Consider the following 23,863-nt stretch of genomic DNA (forward strand, 5'->3'; position numbering starts at 1 on the left):
ATTAGATATAATCGGAAAGTATTGGAGTCGTGTCGAAAATCTTTCAGTATTCGTTTTGATCTCAACGCAGATAAGATTTGTTCGAGTTTATTCAAAAACGCAAAGATTAAAACTAGCTTAATAGCTCAGACGATTTACGAAAGCAGGAAAATGGCATCGTACCATTCTTAATGTTTATTTAATAACGATACGTAAGATGATCCGTAATAAAGCAAATAGTTAAGTTTATATTTGAAGTATGAATTATGAGATTTTAATTAGTAAAATTATGTATAAATCTTTTATTGATTATAACATTTTATTACTATTGGATTAATGGTCAACTATTATATTCTGTCGATAGCATTTGCTTATAACGACATTTTTGTTCCATGGTCTTTTAAAAATCTCTATAATTGAAAATGAATTTTAAACTTAACGAACTTAACTTGTTAGTACACTTTAATTTTAATGGAAGATCGATTTGAAATCAGCCCAAACATTAATGTTTAAGTGTTTCAATTCTAAAAGAAACATCACGAGACATCGTTTGGAGAACTATCACCTATCCGTAATATTGTAGCGTAGTGGGCGTATGCTCTTAACCTTCTTATTAAAAGTAATATTAACAGACTGTCGGTAATGAAATACAGTTACAGAATTTATTGTTTTTTTTTTTTTCATAATTGCAGTTGATTTGAACTCAACTTGTGTGAATTTATTTATATTTCAAATCATATAAGACGAATTATACTTTAATTATAATGAAGTTCATAATAAATCCGCTCGTATTGTTATGTAATGATTAAAGGTTAATTGCTATATTACAATTTGATTACAGTTTAAACTCTTCGTTACATTAACTTATGTAAAACTATTTACAAAGTGATACTTTATCACAAGGTAAAAAATTGATTCATTGTTTTACAATAATGTTGCTTCTACACAACATGATTTTTTTATTAAAGATGGATAATTCAACTCGGTGTTAAGTATAAATCGTAATACATATGGCTTTATCGATATTCATATAGCTTCTCTTTACATATCAGTCATAATTACTCTGTGCTTTCCAAGGGAAGGATACTTGATAGTTAAGGGTGATTACTGCCCCTAGACATCAGTGCTGTAAGAGATTTTAATCATTCATTACATCGCCGGTGTAGCAATATTGTGAACTGAGATGGTACATCCCTTGTGCCTGTAGTGACTGTGGGTCACTGAACTTCAAATCAGAGCACATCAGTACTAAGAATTGCTGTTTTGCAGTAGAATATATGATGAGTGGGTGTTACCTGCACATAAAGGCTTGCACAAAGCACTAAGTAAATTAAATCACCTTCATCCGGGATTTGAACCCAGAATCGACTAGACCAGCGAAACCATCATAAAGAATAATACATATAAACGCACATCACTATCAAAAGAATCGTAATTAACTTCTTTAAAGACCTCTTTTGTAATTGTACAGATCTTTATGTACTAGTTCGATTACCTTTCCATTTTAGTGCCACTTTAAGTTAAAGTTATTTTAGTTATTGTTAATAACACGTTATTATCTTAACCTAAGGGCTTGATGACGCAGCGGAAATTATTTTAAGACGTGAGGACTTCGTTTCACGCCTCTTTATATCGCCGTAAAAATATAGCAATTTTATACCTTCGATTATCGATTAAAACATTGATACAAATCGTATGATGTGTTTGAGGGACAGTGCAGACTTGAGGCGAGACAGACTTATATATTTTGTTTCGTATTTTTAAATGTTATAGATCTTATAAATTCAGTAGATTCATAATCAACAATATTGAATTAAAATCTTATCATCGATACCAGTCAAGCAAACTAAATTAGAATAGCATCTTCCATTTTGCATCGCGGGGATATCTGCGATTTATTGGTTAAGGTATTATTCCAGGAATAAAATAAATATCTAATTCTTTAGTTTAAAGTAGTAGAGTAAGATGTATTCTGTGAATTACATTATGGTATAAGTTATCGTATATTATATTCGGATTATAGACACACATATTAAAAAGCTGTTTTAAAATTACTATGAAAATAGATATGTCAGTCTTGTCTGTCGTCTACATTGTATCGAAAGGGCCGGAATGCGGAGTTGAAACAATTGAGGTATTATTCTATATTCTACGCGGGGCAGGCACAGGCGAGTGGCTTCGACCCGTGACCCAAGCTCTGTTTAAAATGTAGGCGCATTTTAAAGAAAAGAGTAAAGCACTTTTTGCTAGAAATAAAATATCTAAATACGCGACGAGGAAAACATGTAATATTATTTTTAAAAAATGGCACCGACCTATTTAAAGTTGAAGTAGTAAAGAGGTCTTACTGCGTACCTGTAAAAGAAATATAAAGTATTTAGTTAAAGTTTTCTTTATATTTAATCAGTAAATTAAGTCCTTATTTATTATTAAACCAATATGAAACAATCAAATAAATATCAGCAATACGATTAATATATTTCAAGTGCAAACAAAGCAGGTATTAAAATTAAAACAGTATTTGTATTTAGTAATCACTTCCTGGACTACACAATTATTAAATATTAAGATCAGCCTCCATCCATGAGAGAACTGAAAAAAAATCGTTAACTGGAATAACCAATATTCATTCAACAGACATCAAAATAGAATAATCTCTCTCATTGTAATAATTTGCATGCGGTTATTTTAATCCCTTAAATACCGTTGCAACAAAAACTTGACTTCTTGTAAGGGTGCATTACAAGTCTATTTGCAATTTTTTCTGAAGCTCTGATTGATTTACGACTTTTTTTCTTTGTTTAAAGTTGCAAAGGATTAAAAAGTTTTTTGTTTCCTAGAAAAGAGTTTCTATATAAAATGTTCCCAACAGCATGGTGTCGATTATGTCTTGTTTATACTTTGTGGTTTTATTTTGAAATGTAGATTAAACGTATTTCTTTTTATGAAATTTACATAATCTTTCCTTATTAATAATTGGGACCAATATGTACACATTGGTATCATTGGTTCAAAGATTGGCCCACACAATCGAAGGCTCTAACAAGTTAAGTGCTATGTTAACACATTCCGACATTCATTAAATTTAACATAGAATTTTACACAAAATATGTATACTTACGATTTCGGGTGTTAAAAGACTACAGAGGAAGATCCTTTTTAATTCACATAGTTGTTTATTTTTGAAAATATTATTGTGTTGTGCATTACAAGTATATAAGTATCTAAGACGTATATTGTTAACATTTTATGTTAATTAAATAAATAACGTTCTGAGATGGCTCAGTGTTTAGATCGTGAATCTACACCGATTGCGGATTCAGGTCCAGGCAAGAATTGATTTGCTTCCATTTGCATAATTTATATTACATCTCATTTTCGTAAATCTGCTACATTTCTATTCCCCCAATCCCCATTGGAACAAGGTGGTGGAATAAGACTCCTAAGGTAAAAAAGGAGAAGTGGCCTCAGTGAGATACAGGCTGATACTTTTTAAATTATTATATTAAAAATATGTAATAAAACGTTATGTAAGATGATGAACTGTGAACAAGATTGGTTAGATACAAACTCACTTGGGCGAGTTTGTATCGAACAAATTTGGTAACACTTTTGCTAAGTTTAACGTGTTCTGCAGTTTACATTATCGTTTTATATAATTCATAAACATATGTAAGAAATTGAGTGTTTAAATATAAATTGTGCAGGTTGACTCAATATTATCATAGACAATAAACTTAGCGATAATGATCACGAACGGGGAAAGTCGCGTTTCTAAATTAGCACGTCGGATGAGGATTGATAGCGGTCGTATTAGCGGCTTTTGTTGGTCGCCACATGCCACGCTCTTTGTAGGGTGACCATGGTATGTGGATACTGATGAGGATAATATTTTATGGTGAAAATTCCGCAGTGTAAAATTTTAATATTACATTCATAAAAATCTTATAATATTAATTAATATTATTAATAATTATTGATAAATTTAAAGAAAATTTTAAAGTAGTTTTAATTTTGATTAAAAATATATCACTATAAATAAAGCTAGACACGTAAAGGTCAATTGAAAACATTTAGTTACTGAAAACTTGAAGTCCGGCGATAGGCCTTATTTATGCGAGGTACAAATTATATATATATTAAAAAAAAAGAAGTTTGCTGTAATAATCGTAAAATAAGAACAAAGGTCGAAATATAATTATTCTTCGTTATTTGTATTCGAATTTCAAAATTGTATTTAGTTCAAATATAATTGGCGCGATTGTTTTTTTTTGTTAATAACGAAATCACACTGGATTATTTCATAAAGATAATTGTACCAGTAAAATATATCTCAAAATATAAATGGTTCAAATTTTGTGTTATTATTCGAAATAGGTTTTTTATTTTAAATTTAACAAACTGTTCTGTTCTCGGAGGTCAGATAAAACAATTAAAATCAATTAATTTTTATCGTTCATTCAACGAAGCAACAATATGAATAAACTATTAACATGAATCGCTGCGCGGATATCGTTTTTAACAGAAAGTTAATTTATTTTCAATTTTTTTGGTAAAGGAGTGCGAAATATTAAAAAAAAATATATTATAATTTATTTTCTTCTGCCTATTTTGTGAGATAAATAAATACAAGAACACATGGAAAAATTCATTTACCTAATAATATTAGCCTATCAGAGATGTTTTGTAGTAGGTTCTGACATTTTATTAAGACGAGTAAAAATTTAAAACATATTACAGCTTGGTGTCTCTAGTCGAGCATCATTTAGCGCTACACATTACGTTATTCCGGAACGATTGTGTTAGCACCTACTTTTACGCGGTGCGCCCGATTTACCAAAGCAAACGTCTTATTTGGACCTTTTCATAAAAACCGGATTGAGGTGGTCTTTAACAGGATCGAGGTGGTCTCTTATGCTGCGATGAGTTACTATCGCTTATTTATATACCTTAGCTTCTGAAAGTGAAAAGATAAATAGTATGGTTTGATATATTTTACAAGATGTTATTTTAATTTATATGAAGTGCAATTTAAAAAAAATAATGTTAAAATATTGACTTATATAAAATAAAATATATAATCGAACTGCACAATTTGCGTGATGAGTGAGCCAGTGACAGGCAAAAGAGATATAGCGTCTTAGTTTCCATAGTTGGCATTTAAGGCGAATATTATGATTAATATTTCCTATCACGTGTATTTAAACTGGGCGGTACGGAACACTTACTATTGCTTGTCTGCTTTCAAAAAACAATTAAAAAATAAAGAAAAATGTTCATTTCTATATACCTAATGGAATTTTGTGTGTTCCGTACAATATGCATGCACATTTAATATTAGAACATTAAAACTTTTACTATACATCCAGTCAGTGTGAATTCAAATATATTGTCACATTCAGTTAGGATTCGCGTAATGTTTGCCTTTTTAATATTTCACGTAACGCAGGTGCTTGCGACCTGAGACGCGAGTGAGAGTGGACAATATACAGTCATAATTTATTTGTCCACATTTTAGTATCGAAAGTCATGTTTACACTACACACTTAACATAAATTTCTTGCTCTTCGATGTTTGTTTTAAATAAATATTTGTATCTTTGAGGAAAATATATTATTGTGACTTGGAAACTGCGATTTTTATTAAATATGTTATATAAGTCACGCTCAATGCTCAATGAACGTCTCGCTCTTGATAAGTGTTTAAAACTTTTATTATTACACGAGCTTAGTCACCCTTAAAACCGCAACACAGCAACGTTTTTTTTTTAATTATTTCAAACTTTCGTATGAAGTAATTTTAATTCAATACCTTTACGAACTAAAACATTTAGATTTTGTTATTGGTATAGGAATGTCGGAGCCCTTTTCACGTCAACGAAAACATGATTCAAGATCAATCAGACATAAAAACGAGCCGAGTCGGAGATTTCAAGCCATACATCTCCTATAATGGAAATTTACATACTGACTTATATATACTATTCCATTCCTTATTTGATGTTTTAGATTATATCGTTAACTTAACCGTTGCGGCTTTACTTTTATGTTCCCAATGCAAATTAATTTAAAAAAAAAAAATACACCAGCTCACAATGTACCGAATACGTCGAAGTAAATAATATATCGAATAAAGAAGCATTACGCTTGCTTATTCCATATTTAAAATTAATCATAGGTTTATTTAACAATAAACGAATGCGATGCGATTTAAATAATTTGCTTTATGTATATTTTTATTAGTATTGAGTTGAAGGCGATGTTTCGTTAATATTTGTCAAGAGACGTCACCCGGATTCGAAAATAATGAGTAAGTGGTAACTTTGCGTAAACAGAAACTGTTTTTGAAATAAATATATCAGCAGCATAAATACAGAAAGTACCCAGGTAAATAATGACGAAGAAAACTTGGCAAAAAGAAAAAGGTAGAAACATTTATTTTAATTTGAATTCAATATAAAATTTCTTTCGTTAAAACACTCTCATATTTCTAAACGAGTATTTTCTAGTTACAAAGTTTAATATAATGCTATCAGTAATAAACATCCTTTCCAATGCCAATGAGATGAAAGAGATAGCATCATTTTGCGTCTCTTATCGACTAAGTCGAAACAAAGGCTATAAAAAATTATCTCTCATCTCGAAGTGTGATAGTAAGTTCGAATTTCACACAGAATTAAAATGGTTATTGTTTTAAGATAAATGCGTGTCGATAAGCCACCCATATCGATCCGCAGCTCGTTGCGGTTATGTAAATATGTGTTTTATTACCTAATTGCTAAGTTTCATTATGCCATGAAAAGGTCATCTCCGATTTGGTCTCGTGACCTATTGTACAGCTAGTAAAAGTTTTTTTTTTAAATATATATTTTAATGGGTGTTATTTTACTGAGTAAATATTATTATAATTTGATAAACCGGTATGATTTATTGATTTTCATTAAATGAGAACTGTTTATTTGCTTATACGATTATAGGAGAAGTACCTACGCTACTTTAACAGTAAAACGTATTTGTTCAATAAAACAAAAAACATTAATAGTAAAATATTCCTTAGTATAATATAATCTTTTTGCCTTTTTGTGACGTATATATAATAAATATATTGAACATATTTTTAATATTATAAAATGATAAATTAACAAAATAATCTTATTTTAACTAAAATGTAAGTAACATTTCGAAAGGTTAATCAAGAAATACCCTCGATCATGGTAAAATTAATTCAAAAATTACAATTATTTTACAACCGTTATTAAATATTACATAATAAATATTAGTCCAAAAACGTAAAAAGATTGAGCGTGGAATTTTTAAACAAACATTTGCTATCGTTATTTTTATCAATAAAACTATTGCGTCATCAAATTAGAGGCATTCGAGAGACCGAATAATAATTACTCCGTAGGTTTAATTTCACGGTTAAATTTTTATGTTGTCCGTACATGCAATACTTGATCATCATGGTATTCGTTTTGAAGGGTCAAATTGCTATATAAAAATTTATATAAATATTCTTACGTTCACGGTTTTTGTTTTTAATGATGACTTTTTTTTTGTAATGCTATTATTGTAATGTCTAGACATTACACTTATAAAGTTATACTTTAATTTTTTTAACTCGTATAATAGTTCTTGAATTAATAATGTTTATGGAATTTGTTTTTATTCGACTGTATACAAATGATATTTATATGTACATATATTTTTGATAATTCTATTGTAAGTAATTCATAGTTGAAGTTTCGATGTTCGATTGGTTTGTACTTATAAGTTTAATTAAACTTATAAATAATTAAAAGTGCTCTAAAATATATTTTTTGATTTAGTAGTCATTTCAAAAATAGTATATTAAAAAAATAGACGCAATATTTAATATTGAGAGGTTTACCGTTAAATCGTTTCGATGATGTGTGGTCGTGGCTCTATTAGAATGTTTCATAAACATACTAATTACTGGATTACGCCTGGAAGATGCCACTTAGCGTGTGGTAAATACAAGTGAGAACCGAATGCAGAGATGAGGTAATTAAACTTATATACACCGGTATCGTTGATTTGAAGTATTGTTTGTTTTAATAAAAGATATATAATAAATATTATTTAAAATAAAATAAAATCAAACAGTAAAAATATGAATAACAATCAAACTTATTAATTAGGATTTCTAGTGAATTTCATTTCATTTTAATTCTTACAAATAAAAAAAAACGAATGTTACGTAATGTCAAACGATGAGAACGCTGACAAAATATACATAGAATAACTTTTTTCATTTCTGTTGTTTAACAAAAATTTCACTTCTTTTAATCGTGTTTATGTACCTATAATAATATGTGTGATCAATATTGACGTGGCAATTTGCCTATTGTGTATTATATACTATCCATATATTTCAATTAAGGGCTAAGGGGGCATTAGCCTAGCAGTGGGAGATTAACGGATGTTACTTTAAAAGTAATAACAAATTTTAGGATGGTTTGTTTATGATATATAATTAAGTATTACATTTATATATGAGGCCATTAATATATTAAAGACCACAGCTATATTAAAGACGACTTTCATCACTACAATTGCTTTTAAAACAACTTGTGGGCACGGTCGATTCTGACACCACCCAGAAGCATAAATTGCTCTCGTAATAATTCCGTGCACGCAATAAACGACCTTAACAGAAAGGTTTACGGCATAGATTTTCTTCATTAGAGGGAAATTAAATTGGTGATAAATAATAGATTAACACTTAAATCGATTCGGTTAATGCAATTCTCATCTCTTGTTCCCACTTTTAAAAGCTAGAACGGCGTGGAGTATTTCACAATTATAAACTAACTGATGTGTAAACTGTTCTGTTGGACATTTAGTGGTTACAAGCGATTTTCTCTTAATCTCCTCTAGATTTATACACACACTCAGACAAGGCTGTCGAGCGAATGTCTGGTCGCATCACTACTAAAATATCGTTTTATTATTAATTTGAATTTGGAATTCTGACTATATTATACTTGCCAGTATGCAAATCGGCAAATAGATAGGATCTATTAATAGTAAAAAAAAAAATGTTGCAGACATGAAGGACCGTTAAAAAGTCTTAAGACAATATCGTCTGATGTGTGCACAGATGAATAGATGTTGTAAGCTTTATATTTGCATTTCGAAGTTACTTTATTAAGCTTGTTTGATCACGGTGTATTTTCGTTGAGAACTATTTCAACACGCGATTAATATCGTTTAATGTTGGTTAACATCAGTTAGCACGTGTTTTGTTTAATCTATGGTTAGTCGTGGTGCGATTAGCTCATTATGTGTTCAGGATTTTTAGATGGTTATTGTTGATATTGACGATATTGCGTCGATCCGTTAAAAGATTTCGGTTACGCTCAATGTTTAACTGTTTGTTTGGTCAATTTTGTATCTTTGTAATGCGATATTTAAAACACGAGTATAATTTGTTAATAATTATTACTGACAGTAACCAATATGAGCGAGGGAATTTGAAAGCTGGAGTGATAATGGTCAGGTCTTATTTGATGTGAGAGAAGACATCCTCGAGTAAGATGGTTTGAAGATATAAAGTAGGAGTTAGTATTTTGCTAACAGTGACCAGGATGATATATGATGTCAGCAAGTTCATCATAGTATTATGTTTGTTGTAATTAGTGACTTTATAAGTCAGTTAATAGGAAATCAATATCTAGAGATAAGCAAACTGCTTTCTGTATAGTTTTTTTAAAGTTTTTAATATGAATACAATTTTATTTAAAAATTAAAATCTGTTATTTTATGAGAAATAAATAGAAAAAAATATATATAAGTGGTGGAAGTCGGTATTCGTAATAATGGTAATAACAATGTATTATGTTTACGGATAAGAGTGAAAAAGTTATCGCTCCAGTTCTCACGGCTTTTATGTTACCTAACTAAGTCACAAGCTGAAGCGGAATATATATATTTTTTATTAAGATCTAGTTTTTTTTCGTCTTTATTTTCGTAAATATTTTTTTGAAATTTATGTATGCAAATAATTAATTCGTTTGCATTCGTTTGGTGAGTGAAATAAGAATTAGTCGACATATAAAAAAAAATATACAATGCTCGATATTTTTCTAAAAACCCATTAAAATTACTTCGCAGATGATTTTATAAGACAACAATTTATCGAACCATTAATTTTATTATCAATCAAACCGATGTAAGCTGTAGTTTTTCGGATACACAGGTAGGTTATCTAGATGGAAATAAATCAAGCTTATAATAGGCAATGGTCACGACGGACGAACATCAGAAAGCTGTTAAAAATGTTGCGCGACTTTAAAAAAAAGTATAATATAATTGTAAAGTGATGTAATTGAAATTGTAGATGATAAAGTCGCAAATTTAAGAAGTATATTAAGTGCACTGTGTATAAGTCGTCGTTTCTCGTAAATATAATTCGTGATCATTATAGTATCTCAATATGATGAGTGTTACATATCAATAACGATAACTATAAAGCAAGAGGAAGAAGAGACGAACGGGTTGACTTAGAGATCACGTGTGCAAGAACTGAAGATACGAATACATGCAGAAAACACAGTGCACCAATTGTATAATACATTAGCAATATTTCCGAAGGCCCGCTCCCGGCCGTCACTTACACCGCATCGCAACCTTGATCTTACTTGTAATTATCCACGGCCGTTACGCACGCGCCGACGTCACCGTGACATCGCGTTATAATGCGTTCAAATTAGCGAATTATCAAATGGAAATGCATAAAAAATTTAATTTTATGCGTTGAGTAAAATTTTTTGTATCCAATGACGGACGTTTATTTTTGGGTTGTATTGTTGTTCTTGGGTAGTTATTCGGTTGGATTGCGTTTTCAAATGAATAAGTCATTTAACATATGATATATTTTGTAATAAATGTCATTTTAAGAAATATAAAAAACGAAGGCTCGTGCAATTGAGAGTACGTGAAAGAAGTAAAAGGTTTTAGTATCAGAAGCGTTTCAAATAAACGTTACGCTTAAAAGCGTTGCAATCAAATTTATCTTTGAAATTCAAGTCTCTATAATTATAGAAGTATTAGGTTAGTCCTATAATTGTTACATTTAATATTTATTAAACAAATGTCGGCAATAAAAATGTAAAATTATTATAAATAATTTAATAGAGACCTGTTTAAGTTAATATATTTTCTTGACAATGTTAGAAATATTTACATTAAGATTCCTTCTACTTCGCCGCGTAACACCTTGATCTTGCATGTCTGTAATTACGACGGTACGTCTCGGTGTGACGTAGTGGTACCATTGTTATGTTTAATTACTGCACATTACTCGCTGCTTGGTAATTATATTATGACTCTTTATAGTATCTTACTAGTACTACGAATTAAACGATATATTAACATGTAAATATATTAAAAGTGGTTTTTGTATGTTATATATTTGTGGAAATTGATTGACATAATAACTTAAATATACTTGGAATGATCTATATTTCAACTACTCTATATTAGGACTTAAAATATGTGACATTTCAATAAACATTAATTGATAATGTAAAAATAATTGTATTCGCACCAAATACAGTATAGAGTAGGCAAATTCCATACTCAGTATACACGAAGGATTCGACAAGCAACTTATTTATATAAAGTAATTTGTCATAAAATTGTCGATAAATAAAGTCATATACATACATGTTTGCGTTGCAGTAAGCTCTATGCACATTAAGTTTAATGATATAACCGTGTAGTTTGATTAAACCTCGAACATAATGAAATAAATTGACCAGAAAGACATACAATGAGTATTTCAATTCAACACACATTGCGTTACCGGGCGTCGCATGTCGCGTATAAAAGCCTACGCCGAGACACGTGTTTCAAAATTAATATCAGTATATTATATACTAGGAATAGAAATCGGAGATTCGCTTCGAATTCATTGCGGCGTAATCTCGTTGGACTGACAGAACAATATAGTCAGGTGTTATTTGTGAGAATCAATCATAGAGAGACGACACGAGGCGGTCGTAAAATTGAATTTCTATAGCGAATGTCACCCGAGTTATTGCTATTCATTACGTTAGTGTGTGTCGTCTTGATGCGACGCGTGACCGATACGATTTTCTTTTACGGCTCGCCTTCTAATATGTTTCGCACGTAACGGGTTCTTGCAAATTAAATAATGACCGATTGCGGTACATGCCCTTTTAATTTTGAAACATGACTACATTATTCTGCCGCGTTGGTCTTGTGATTAGCATTAATGATGCAGATCTTAGGTACTGAATTCAAATCTAAAAGTTATTATGTCTTTTCATCCAGGAAATTTCAGTGGAGGCCCAGGGTCTGGTATTTGATAGTGTAATACTACTTTGCTTTGTCTTTTGGCGTTTTCCGGTGGAATTGGATTTGATAACTCATCGGATTATGAAAGTGATGGAGTGCTCTTTTTTCTTAAAGACAATTGTGTTAGTGTTGCTGTCCGACCGTCGGGGTCGAAACCATTCATAATAATGATTATCATTATTGTATTCTATAAATTTAAAGTTATTATTGGGTTATACCTATTACGTGGTTGTATAAATAATTAAAAAATAAATTCAAAGAATATTTCACCGTAATTCCATGCATTTTTAATTAGATGTATAAAAGTAGTTAAATCCATTTAATAAATATTTTTGATATTTGAATTTTTTACTCTCAATTATAATTATAACAAAAGAAGCCCAACTTATTTACATCCGTTTATTTTTAACTTACGATTATATAATTATATTAAAATTAAAATGCTCAGAATATATTTAGTATACTTTTTCGTTACTAGTTTTTGAACTATAACATTACGACTAAATATAGAACTATGATACTTCTGAATTAGTTTTAAAGTTGATATTACTATTTAAAATTGTATGTTAATTGTGTAATTTTTATATCTAAGTGATGTTGCTATGCCATGTATGTTATGCTAGTTTGCACATCGTTGATTCAAATTAATAGAATATTAACATATAATAAAGATAATTATATGTCATTTTTAACTATTCTATATATTTAAACGCAAATAAACATATTACATAATGTAACATATTACTAACTTAATTTTAATTGCCCGCGTGTATCACAATAATTAATTTTATTATAAAAATATGTTCCTACCTTGATAAAATCATTACACCTGCAAAAGTATAACGAGATACGGACGTGATGTATAAGAAATGCTAATATTTAAATATACAAATATATTACAAAACAAAATTATTGGTTGCTATAAATTATATTATATAGATAGGCGGTAAAGGGGCCACCTGATGGTGAGTGGTTACCACAGCCCATAGACATGTACATTTGCACTATAAGATATACTAACCAATCTTTACATCACCAACGAACTTTGGCGACTAAGATGTTATTTCCCTTGTGCCTGTAGTTACACTGGGTGAGGATTTCACAATACATACTGGTTACAACAATACTTGATAATCTACCCAGACAGGCCTTCCCAAGGTTCAGCACCAAGTAAATTATTTAAAACAGACTGTTGTTTCCGGAAGTTAAAAATATAGTCTTAAATATTGTTACTTATTACGACAAGTCGTATGAGTTATATGTCGTTGGCTGTAAAAGCGCTTTTAATATGCAATTGTAGACTTAACGGCGCCGATCGATCGAACGAAGGATACGTAAAGCGTAGCTGAAAAACTTACAGACATCGACAATTTCAATGGATTACATCATGTCGTGTTTTATTTATTATCTCAAATTCATAAAAAGTTGTCATAAATCAAAAAGGTTTCCCATAAAGACTTGTTACGCGACTTATTTCAACGATAATTTATAAACTTCAAAAGCTTTAAATTTGTTGTTTATGGTATATAAACAGTATTGTTATATTCATTACAATTTTAATATACATCGTTATATATATGAAATTATAAATTAAATATTCCCTCTGTATGTTAATGGCAATACCATTACATGTTGACAACAGACGTGAGAGTCGTAAGTTTGATTCTTCGATTCTGTCATACGTTAAGATATGCATTTAACTGCAAGGAATATAACAACAAGGAACATAACATTTTATTTTAGAAGGTTATTATTATTTTTAGGACATATTAACGACGTAAGTGCTTAGGGATTTATAATATTTGTTATTGTGCCAATATCTATTAGCGGCGATCATCACTTATTGTCCTTTATTTAATCTCTATCGTATTTCCTTAACAATGATCCAGACTGACGTTTTATTACGAAAGTCGAATAAGCAAATATATTTTCCTCTTTATAATATTAGGAAAATGTACACAACAACTGTTGATTATCATGTCGATCGGTCAAACGATTCAGAAGTTGATGAGCGCCATCTAACGGCGAGTTACCACATTAAGAATATATATTATTCAACTTTCGTGGGAATCGGTCAAACGATGCAGTATATTAATCTCAAATAGATACAAGCGAACATCCATTTATATATGGATATATTGACTGACATTTGAACTTAAAAAAAAAAACACAATTACTTAAAATTAAAAAAGTATGCAACGCAATAACAAGTCTGTCAACGGAAACATTGACAGATTAAATATCAACGTATCTCGCAAAGTTATTAATGCAGCTGGCGTTGGAAGAAAGTTAAACATTTCTGGGTCACTCATACATCGCCAGTCGTAAACGTAAGTTTGTTGGGTACCATCAAATTTTCGCTACACTGTAATTAGAGATTGGTGAGTGATGTAAGGGGTCATGCGAACGGAATGATAGAAATCATCTTAAAATAATTGTGACTTGTGGTACAAGGTACGAGTGAGTTCGACTAACGTCTATCGAATCGCTATTCCGATCTTCTGTTAAAATAATAAGTCATTTGATATTTGCGTATTATTTTTAAGGTCTGTTTTTCTAATATTAACTGATTTATAAAACAAGAATTATAAGATCTCAAAAGATCTAACATCGATCCGTCATCCATCACGCATTTAAAACGAATTCATTCATATATTGTGAAAATAATATTATAAATATAAAAACCACTAAACCTTTTTAAATTACTCCAAAGGCGGGAAAGCAAATGATCTAAGTCGCAGGAAAGAGCTAGTATTTTAAAAAGTTTCAAATATTAAAAACATAGCTACCAATCCGTAGTTGACTTGTACCGTTTCATAATAAGTTACGATTCGATTTAATTAAAATTAATAGTCGTTAACACTGACGCTATTGTAATTGATGATATATAAAATCTTACACGCTACTTGGGGGTGAGTGGTTCGGATAAAAAAAACTAATGATGTTTTACTAATAGTATTGTTTAATGACGTGTGATATTAATTAGTGAACGTTGTCAGCTTGTCAGGTTGATTGTTTATTGACCCGGGGTCACGTGTCTTGTGTTTAATGAACGAAGAATTGTTAATAGATACAGTTAAACGACGTATTGATTTGATGATGAAATGATAATTAAAGTTTGTTTTTTTGTAGAATATTCTCAATTTTTTTTAAGACTAGTTTATGTCGTTGTTAAATTAGATGTTAGTCTTTTAATGGTTCATTAATTTAAATAGAAATATTAAAAAAAAACTTTTTCTTTTGTCCACTGAGAAGAACCGGCAAGAAACTTAGTTTTAAAACACATATACATATGTATATCTCACAGAGACAATTATATTAAATTTATAATATTATATTCGTTTTATTCATATTTATACAGATCACTGTGAAATAAAAATATCCTGTGTTTCATTGAAATTCAGAATGAATTTCAATCGTTTGAGTAAAATAATTGTAGAGTTATAAATGTATATCTATGCTAAATAGTAGTCTCGTGTGGATTACCAGTATTTTATATTTCGAAAATATAGATATTGACTTTCTATATTTAAAGATAAAGATAAAAAGGTAAGGATAGTAACGGAGAAAAGGAGCATCGTATTTTATTACGTTCAATAAATATTTACTCGTTTTCATGCCAAAACGGTTAAACTTTCAGTTAATATGTTAGTTTATAGCAAAATTATGCGCGTATTGAAACATTATACAAATTTGGCTTTTAGACTTAAGTAATATTGTCTATAATAGCATCAATATTTGATAAATGACGCTTATATTGTGGGGACATCACGAAGTCCCAATAAAATGTAAGTGCTTTCGCATCGTAAACAAGAATGTCGTTCATGTATACGATTTAAGGGTTTTCGTACAAGGATTACTTAATTTTACCTAAACGTTAGAAGCAATTTAAAAAAGGAATTAAATTTTAACATTCACATCGAAGAAAGGAGAGGAAGAATTTTAAATATCATGTTTATTTTATTCATGTAATACTAATTCAAACAAACAATTGATATATAAATATTTAAAATATACTGTCATTTCTATAATTATCATGCGTGTAGATTTCAGCTGAATTATGAATCGAATTCATGTTATATATAGGAATTTGATTCATAATTGAATAATCTTACAAATAAAAACTTTGAATTAACGTTTATTTACTAATCATTATGATTTATTACATAATCCCTAAAAAAGAGTTTCTAGAGCAATTGTTTTTCGCAATATCCATGTAATATAACGATTTAAAAGTATTTATGAGAGCAATAAAGTATATTTTGATAATATATATATATCATATTTTAAATTATTAAGTAAGAGCCTGTAGATGTTCCATTGCAGACTTAAGATCTCCTCTTCCTTAGAGGAGGTTTAGAGTGGAGGTGGTTTTTATACCAGCACACTGCTCAAATGTTTGTAATAATTATGATGCATGCGTTCTAACCACTGAGCCATCACGGCTCTCAAGAAAAATTTGAATCGTAAGAAAATGATTCATGTAATAATAAATCATTGATATTGGAAATTGCTTATTATTAAAATTGTTAAAAGTAGTAAAGTCTGTAGCCTGCCTAACTAGACAAGCCGAATAGGGTGTATCGTGTTAACCTCTCCGAGCGCTCACGACAGAGCACGACTCCGTCCGAATGAAGTTGTACCCATTTTGCCGTGTTTTGTACTTTTCAGTGTACCAGTGTACCAATGTTAACCACCCGGAAGATTCTCATGCAGAGACATGGGACATAAAATTATAATCACCGCTGTAAAGTTGCATACAATCGATGATTTCGACTTGACTTGTATGATTTTATGGCGCCCTAATGTTTGTTTCATGAGACTAGACTTCGTTTGCATGTTTAAAACAGTTTAAAAACATAAATAGAATATTTACTTACATAGGAATTTAATTATATTTGGTTTAAAAATTAAAACTAGATACTGTAAATGAAATATGAAATACAATATAATGGTGTTATTCCTTCAACTGAAGTTAATCAGATATAAAGGCTGGTTCATTTTAAACTGGTAGTTCGTTGGTAGATTGTTGGTATCTACTAAGATGTGGACGTAGCACAACTATGGACGTATCTTGAAATAAATAATAAATAAATAATGTAGAATAAATAAATATATTGGACAACATCAGATACATTACTCTGATCCCAAAGTAAGTAGCTAAAGCACTTGTGTTATGGAAAATCAGAAGTAACGACGGTACCACAAACACTCAGACCCGAGACAATAGACGTAGAAAATTACTGAACTTTTTCTACATCGACTCGGGAATCGAACCCAGGCCCTCGGCGTGGCGTACCCATGAAAACCGGTGTACATACTACTCGACCACGGAGGTCGTATTATATATATTATAAATAAAATTGCATATTATACTTACAATTTAAAATGCAACCGGTCAGCCTTTACAAGGGTACAAGTTAGACCGCTGTTGTTTCACAAGGTTCACTAGATGTTTAAGATGACATACATAATTAAACAATTATCATTATAATATTAAATGTAATATCGCGTAAGTGTGATGTGAACCTGATGCGACAGGCAGATAACGGGTTGACGTAGAGCGTAGATACCTGTGTTAGTGTGTTACTCGTAGAGCAGTAGGTTTCAATTTAACATATTTTTAAGATCAAATAAATGAAAAATATCTCTAGATAATGTAATAGAAATATCTTACTTAGAACTAATTTCTCAGTTATTTATTTTTAGTTTTTTAAAGAAGGTATACGAATAATGTGCTGCGTCTATTATTACACTGACTCACTCACCTATTAAAACGGGACACGTGAGTGCAAAAACGGTTGTACACTAAGATTTAATAGTAATATTATACTTGGAATTTTTGTAAAACATGTAATAATATCAGACTTCAAATAATTTTAATATTTCTTTGTCTTACATGCAACTGAATGCCGTGATTATACTGATATTTTCCAAAGTATTTACGATACGAATTAAAATGTACGCGTAATCATCATAATCATCATCAGCCCACATTCGTCCACTGCTGGACATAGGCCTCTCCAAATGCACGCCACTGTGGTCTTTCTTCTGCAACTCGCATCCAGCTCCGGCCAGCCGTCTTGCGCAAATCGTCACTCCACCGTGCCTGAGGACATCGTACACTACGTTTGCCGAGACGCGGTCTCCACTCTAGAACACGTTTTCCCCAACGCAAATAAAACGATACTTAATTTAAAAACCTCATGGTATTGTAAACAGTTATGCTGGCATGGCTGACATATTACGTCCAAACGACTGAATTCTGATTACATTTCACATCGAGGACTTTTGCAATGGAATAGAATGAACTGAATGCAAGTAAGTAAATCCAAGTGACAACGCTAGCATAAATGTACCTACAGAATAAATTTGTTAACTTTAAAGTAGTGGATTTATACGATAATTCTCCTTATAGTCAAATTTATTGTATCAGTATCAAATTTCTTGTTAACTCTATTTGTAATTTAACACGTAATTAATTCGAGTCATGTTACTAAAGAATTTATTTCTTCGACTGGAATAATATCATAATGAAGTGGTTAGGTGATTTATGTAATACTTTTAATTTGACTGTTTTTTTATGAAAAGTTGCTCTTAATGTAACATTTATTCAATTTAACACTATTTTTCGTTATATATTTTATGAGTTATATTTATTGCTAGTATATTAAGTGTAGTATATACGTAGTGTAATTGATAGGTCTTGTTATGTTGGTCATGCGAGTGGCTTATCAAGTCGAGTTATCAAATGTAAAAATAAATAGTTATTTTGATGTTTTAGTATTATTTTTATTGCTTGTAGTATTACAAACAAAGACATTAAATGTCGAAGTTTAATCATACCTTTATATTTGTAGATGATGCAGTCGCGCAGGGCGTTTTATAGAGTGCAATGATGTGCGCGAACAGAGTGTTTAGGCGCAAGATACAGGTTTTACTAACTTTTCTGAGTAAGGGAGAGTAAGTTCCCATATTCACAGATCGAACGCATCAAGGCGAAATTTATATATATATAAGTATATACCTATTGGATTTGGAAAGACAGTAACTATAGTAGAGTTTGAATTTCGAACATGAAACCTTACGTTTTATTTTTAATATGATAATATAAATGTTCACATGGAGTCGACTTGAATATAGAACTGATTGATTTTGATAGTACCGTATTTTTAATATGAAAATAGTTTATAAAATTCAAAGTTTATATCAAAAGTAACAGATTAAATATAAAACAAGATATTACGATTCGAGATCTCGTTTCTTAACAATCAAAAGGTTAAATCTCACAATTGCGACAGTTTGTATGGCGTTCGGAAGTTGATGCAATGGGGTAAGCTATTCATTTGTAGATAATTGTCTGTAATTAGTATTTCTCTCACAAAAGATTTCGTCACTGTTCCTAAACGTTTGACAATGATGGATTGCGTGCTAATTTTGAACGAGAAAGTATTTACTGATCACTATTTGTCAAAAGGACTTTTGAGACTCTATTTGAGGAACACTTATGACTTTGTTTATCACTTCAACATATTCATGTTTAATTTATAATTAGATACACGGTTTTTTATACTTAATGCATAGTACAAAGTAGGTATATAATGATATCCATTACATCCATAAGGCATCGACATAACGAGTTACATCCAATCGTTCCAGATGTATATGACGCGACGATAGAATAATTATACATTTATATGGATAATATTTAAACAAACGAAATATTATAAATGAGTTTTTTTTTATTAATTATAATATATTTTATAAATATTGTCAATGTTATAAAGAATGCTGATCTGTATTTTTTATCTTGTGACATTTGTTCCGTTCCTAGTATCGCATTATTAATAAAGTTCATAAATGTATCAGAATATTATTATAGGGTGAATATTCAAGTATTATTTTTAGATTCGCGTAAAAAAAATGTGAATATATCAAATCTATTGTCTTTAATTAAATTCGAAGCTGTCTGGACTTGTAGATGCAAAAATCATTTAGATTTATTTATTGCACAGTTCTATATATAAAGTCTTATTATACATACTACATTAAATTCTCAAAGATTAACAATTAAACAATCAAATCTTTGGCTTCTTCGCAATATCCTTGGCTAAGGAGCTGAATTAATCTCGGATCTGACCTGCGTCACCTGCCATAATTTAGCGACCCGTCATATATTCGCGTTATCTCCGAGTTATTCTAATGTTTTCCAACAATCGTCATTGTGTTACGTCTCCACGCTCATTACATGTTTAAGCCTAAAGCACGAATGACACACAGTTTTTGTGTCATATCATTTAACCACGTGGGAATATCTCCCACGGACGTTATTGTGTGCATTAATATCGTTTTTCTCGTTGTTTTTTTAATAACTTGTACTATTACGAACATAATGGTCAATTGTTCAATTGATTATTAAATGGGTCGCTGTTGTACTTGTGTATGAATTAATTGTTATTCAATATTTTAAGGTAGAGAACATTCATTCAATCGCGTGCTCAAGTTTTTTGAATTGAACCAAGATAATACAAGTAGACGTTTCGACGACGTATATCACAGTTTTATTTATTATACAACAATACAATTAGAAAGAAAAGTTTTCTAACTTCTATGTTACTGTAATAGGATAATATGTTCGAACTGATTATTTTATTTCGTTTATTTCCTAGGATTGGTTAAAGGGCAAGAGTAAAAAAAAACGACTGTAGATACAAAGATATCTGTAGCGATAAAAAAGAATGGAAGAGAAAAATAGACCGTTGGTACCAACAAAGGGAATGATAATATTTTTTATGGTATTAGTAAAAGATAATACAATTAAATTGTATGCGAATAAAGAGCGAAAAACGAGTAATGCTTCTAATATATAGAATGAGTAGTAGTAGAGTTATAGAGTTAATACTTTTTTTTATTTTGTTGACCGTAGCTGTATAAATAAATATTTGTAAAAACGTTTAATTTTATTGAAGAGATGAATAGCCTTTTATATTAAGTATTACGTGGTTTAATTATTAATTAAAGTACTTTGTGTTATTCTGAGCTGATTACAATTCAACGCGACGCGCGACGCTACGATTAGCGTTTACCTCAGTTAACATTAATTGTTCTGAAAGAGTTTCGAATATGTCTTTTAATATGGACGTACTGAACTAAAGATAAAAGTATTATATTGTTCTTACTTCATTCTTATTTATAATTGATAAAATAATGAATGCCGTGAAATTATTAAGAGAGATCGAAAGAAACTGCGATCAGATCAAATAACGTTGAAAAATATTTCTGGAATTATGAGGCGATACCGGAATATCAAATCTTTATTTTAATAATAAACTTTCTTACAATAATTATGTTTTAACTAAAAAGTATATAGTTTATTCACTCTACTTAGGTTGCCTTCATAAAATTAGACTCAATTATGTCTTTTCCTTAGAATTAATATTTTTAACAAGAATAATGATTATTGTGTTAATTTAAAATCACATATAAAATATCTATTTATTTATTTATAGAAATATATAACATATGTATGTTATACTTAAATGTGTATTGAGCATAATTCTCTAGTTATGTTTATTTCCTTCCAAAATATTCATAATTAATACGGAATTTTAGTATCTAATATAATTTATAAAATAATAAATTTCCACGTGCTTATTTATGACAATCTTCAAACGTATACTATTTAAAATAATATATTTTTTCTAGTGAAATGAACTTCTAATTTAATTTATTTAATTTAAAAGATTATCTCTCATTACTTAAAATGTAGAGTTATGTTCTTAAGTTTACTTAATACTTTAAATAGTTTAAATATTAATAGGATTAGTTACTGAATAAGAAAGTTTTTAAAACAAAATGAAGGATTAGTAGCGCGTTTAAGTCTTTTATAGGGATAACTTTTAGTCTCTGCAAAAGGGTTACTTTACGCTATATTGTATTGAGACTATACATTTTTAAGCCCTCATTTATAATTATATTAACTTAGGAGATTAAATATGTATAAATTTATTCTATCTTTCAGTAAGTAACATGTTTTTGGTGCAAATTTTATTAAAACAACTTTCGTGATAGAGTCGGGAGACTCTTTGTATGTGCTATTTGTTTACGTGAATTATGTGTGTACATTTTCAATTGTTGTAAATACTCTGTTGAGTTATATATTTTAGATTATAGTTCATTTCAATAAGTATACAATGATACATAAATAATTATGTATCAAGTTCTTGTGATGTATTAATTTTAATAAGGCATGTAGAGTGTTATAATTTTTTTATAAATTAATTATTTTAAATGCATTTACTACATACGTAATTGTAATATATATTTTTTTTGACATTAAAATAATTTATTGGTTTTAGTAAATGTATATTACGTCAAAAATATATTTGGTATATTTTTATTATTTAGATTTCATTGTATAAATAAATAAAAACATCCTTTAAAATCCTTTGAAATACGTTTAACCCAATAAAGACCTTTAAATAATTTACACTATATATCTGACTTACCTTAGTATCTTTGGTGTAAACAAAAACCAATAATTCCACAATCACTCACAGTTAGTTACACAAGGGTCACGGCTTCGCTGAAACCGATAATGTTTTCAGAGATCACAGTCACTTTCGTTGTTCAAACATAACTAACTGAAAACTCAACCTAAATAACTTTCTCAGCTCGCGCTAATAGCGGTGCAAATACGTTCATTTCTAAGCACGCGTATTTTTAAAAACACGCTTTTTCATAAAATTCATTTCTAAATTCGAACACAGAACGTGTTGCTTCGGCGGCGCGCGCGCACGAATGCATTCAGAGGTGGACACGGCGAGCTGATCGTTGAAGGGGCGTGGTGTGTCTCTAACGTACCTTCTATCTATATACCTGTCTCTTTCTTTCGAATAGTTTTCGATGTATGCCCGTCCCTCTTTCTAATACTCGTGCGTTATGGTTTGTGGTGGGGAGCTTGAACTTTAACACATTAATGAAACCATACATTGATAGCGAGCTTAGATCTGTGTAAGGATGATTTTATTGCCTGCATTTCGATGGCTATTGTCTTTAAGTCTAAGAGATCGAGTTGTAAAAATATAACATATATAGATATTCGTTTTAATTATTTTCATTTTATTTTAAAACTGTATATTCTGTAAAACTAAATAATATTTTTAAAACTATTAATACATCTTGTTTTGCCTTGTTGTTGCTTGTTTGTTTTTTCGTGTCATTTCGTAATTACATATTGCTTCAAAATAAAATTTAAAATGAAAACTAAGATGAGGCCATAAGCGTTAATTTTCGTAATTTATTTATATGACTTGTTATTTTTTTTATTGTCGAACATGAAATTTGCTTTTGAATTTATTTCGAAATCGAAATTTCAAACAATGGCTTTTATATCTGTGTACTAATAATTTAAATTATGTAAAAAAAAAAACATCACTACGTATGTAGTTCTAAATTTCAAAAATATAAAGAAAAATACAATTACATTATAAATCTTATAATATAAATATGTATATGTTAATATTGACCATTACACATTA

General features: G+C 29.8%; 1 protein-coding gene across 1 annotated transcript in view; it reads right to left on the reverse strand.

The window, feature by feature from the left end:
* Window positions 1-23,113, reverse strand: part of LOC113403565 (knirps-related protein-like) — a 62,203-nt gene extending 39,090 nt beyond the window's left edge. The window contains exon 1 of the mRNA XM_026644144.2: window positions 22,832-23,113. The gene's annotated coding sequence lies outside the window, so the exon portion shown is untranslated. The remainder of the gene's footprint in view (window positions 1-22,831) is intronic.
* Between the last annotated feature and the right edge of the window lie 750 nt (window positions 23,114-23,863).

The sequence above is a fragment of the Vanessa tameamea genome, chromosome 16 (genome assembly GCF_037043105.1).
Source record: "Vanessa tameamea isolate UH-Manoa-2023 chromosome 16, ilVanTame1 primary haplotype, whole genome shotgun sequence".
Lineage (NCBI taxonomy): Eukaryota > Metazoa > Arthropoda > Insecta > Lepidoptera > Nymphalidae > Vanessa > Vanessa tameamea.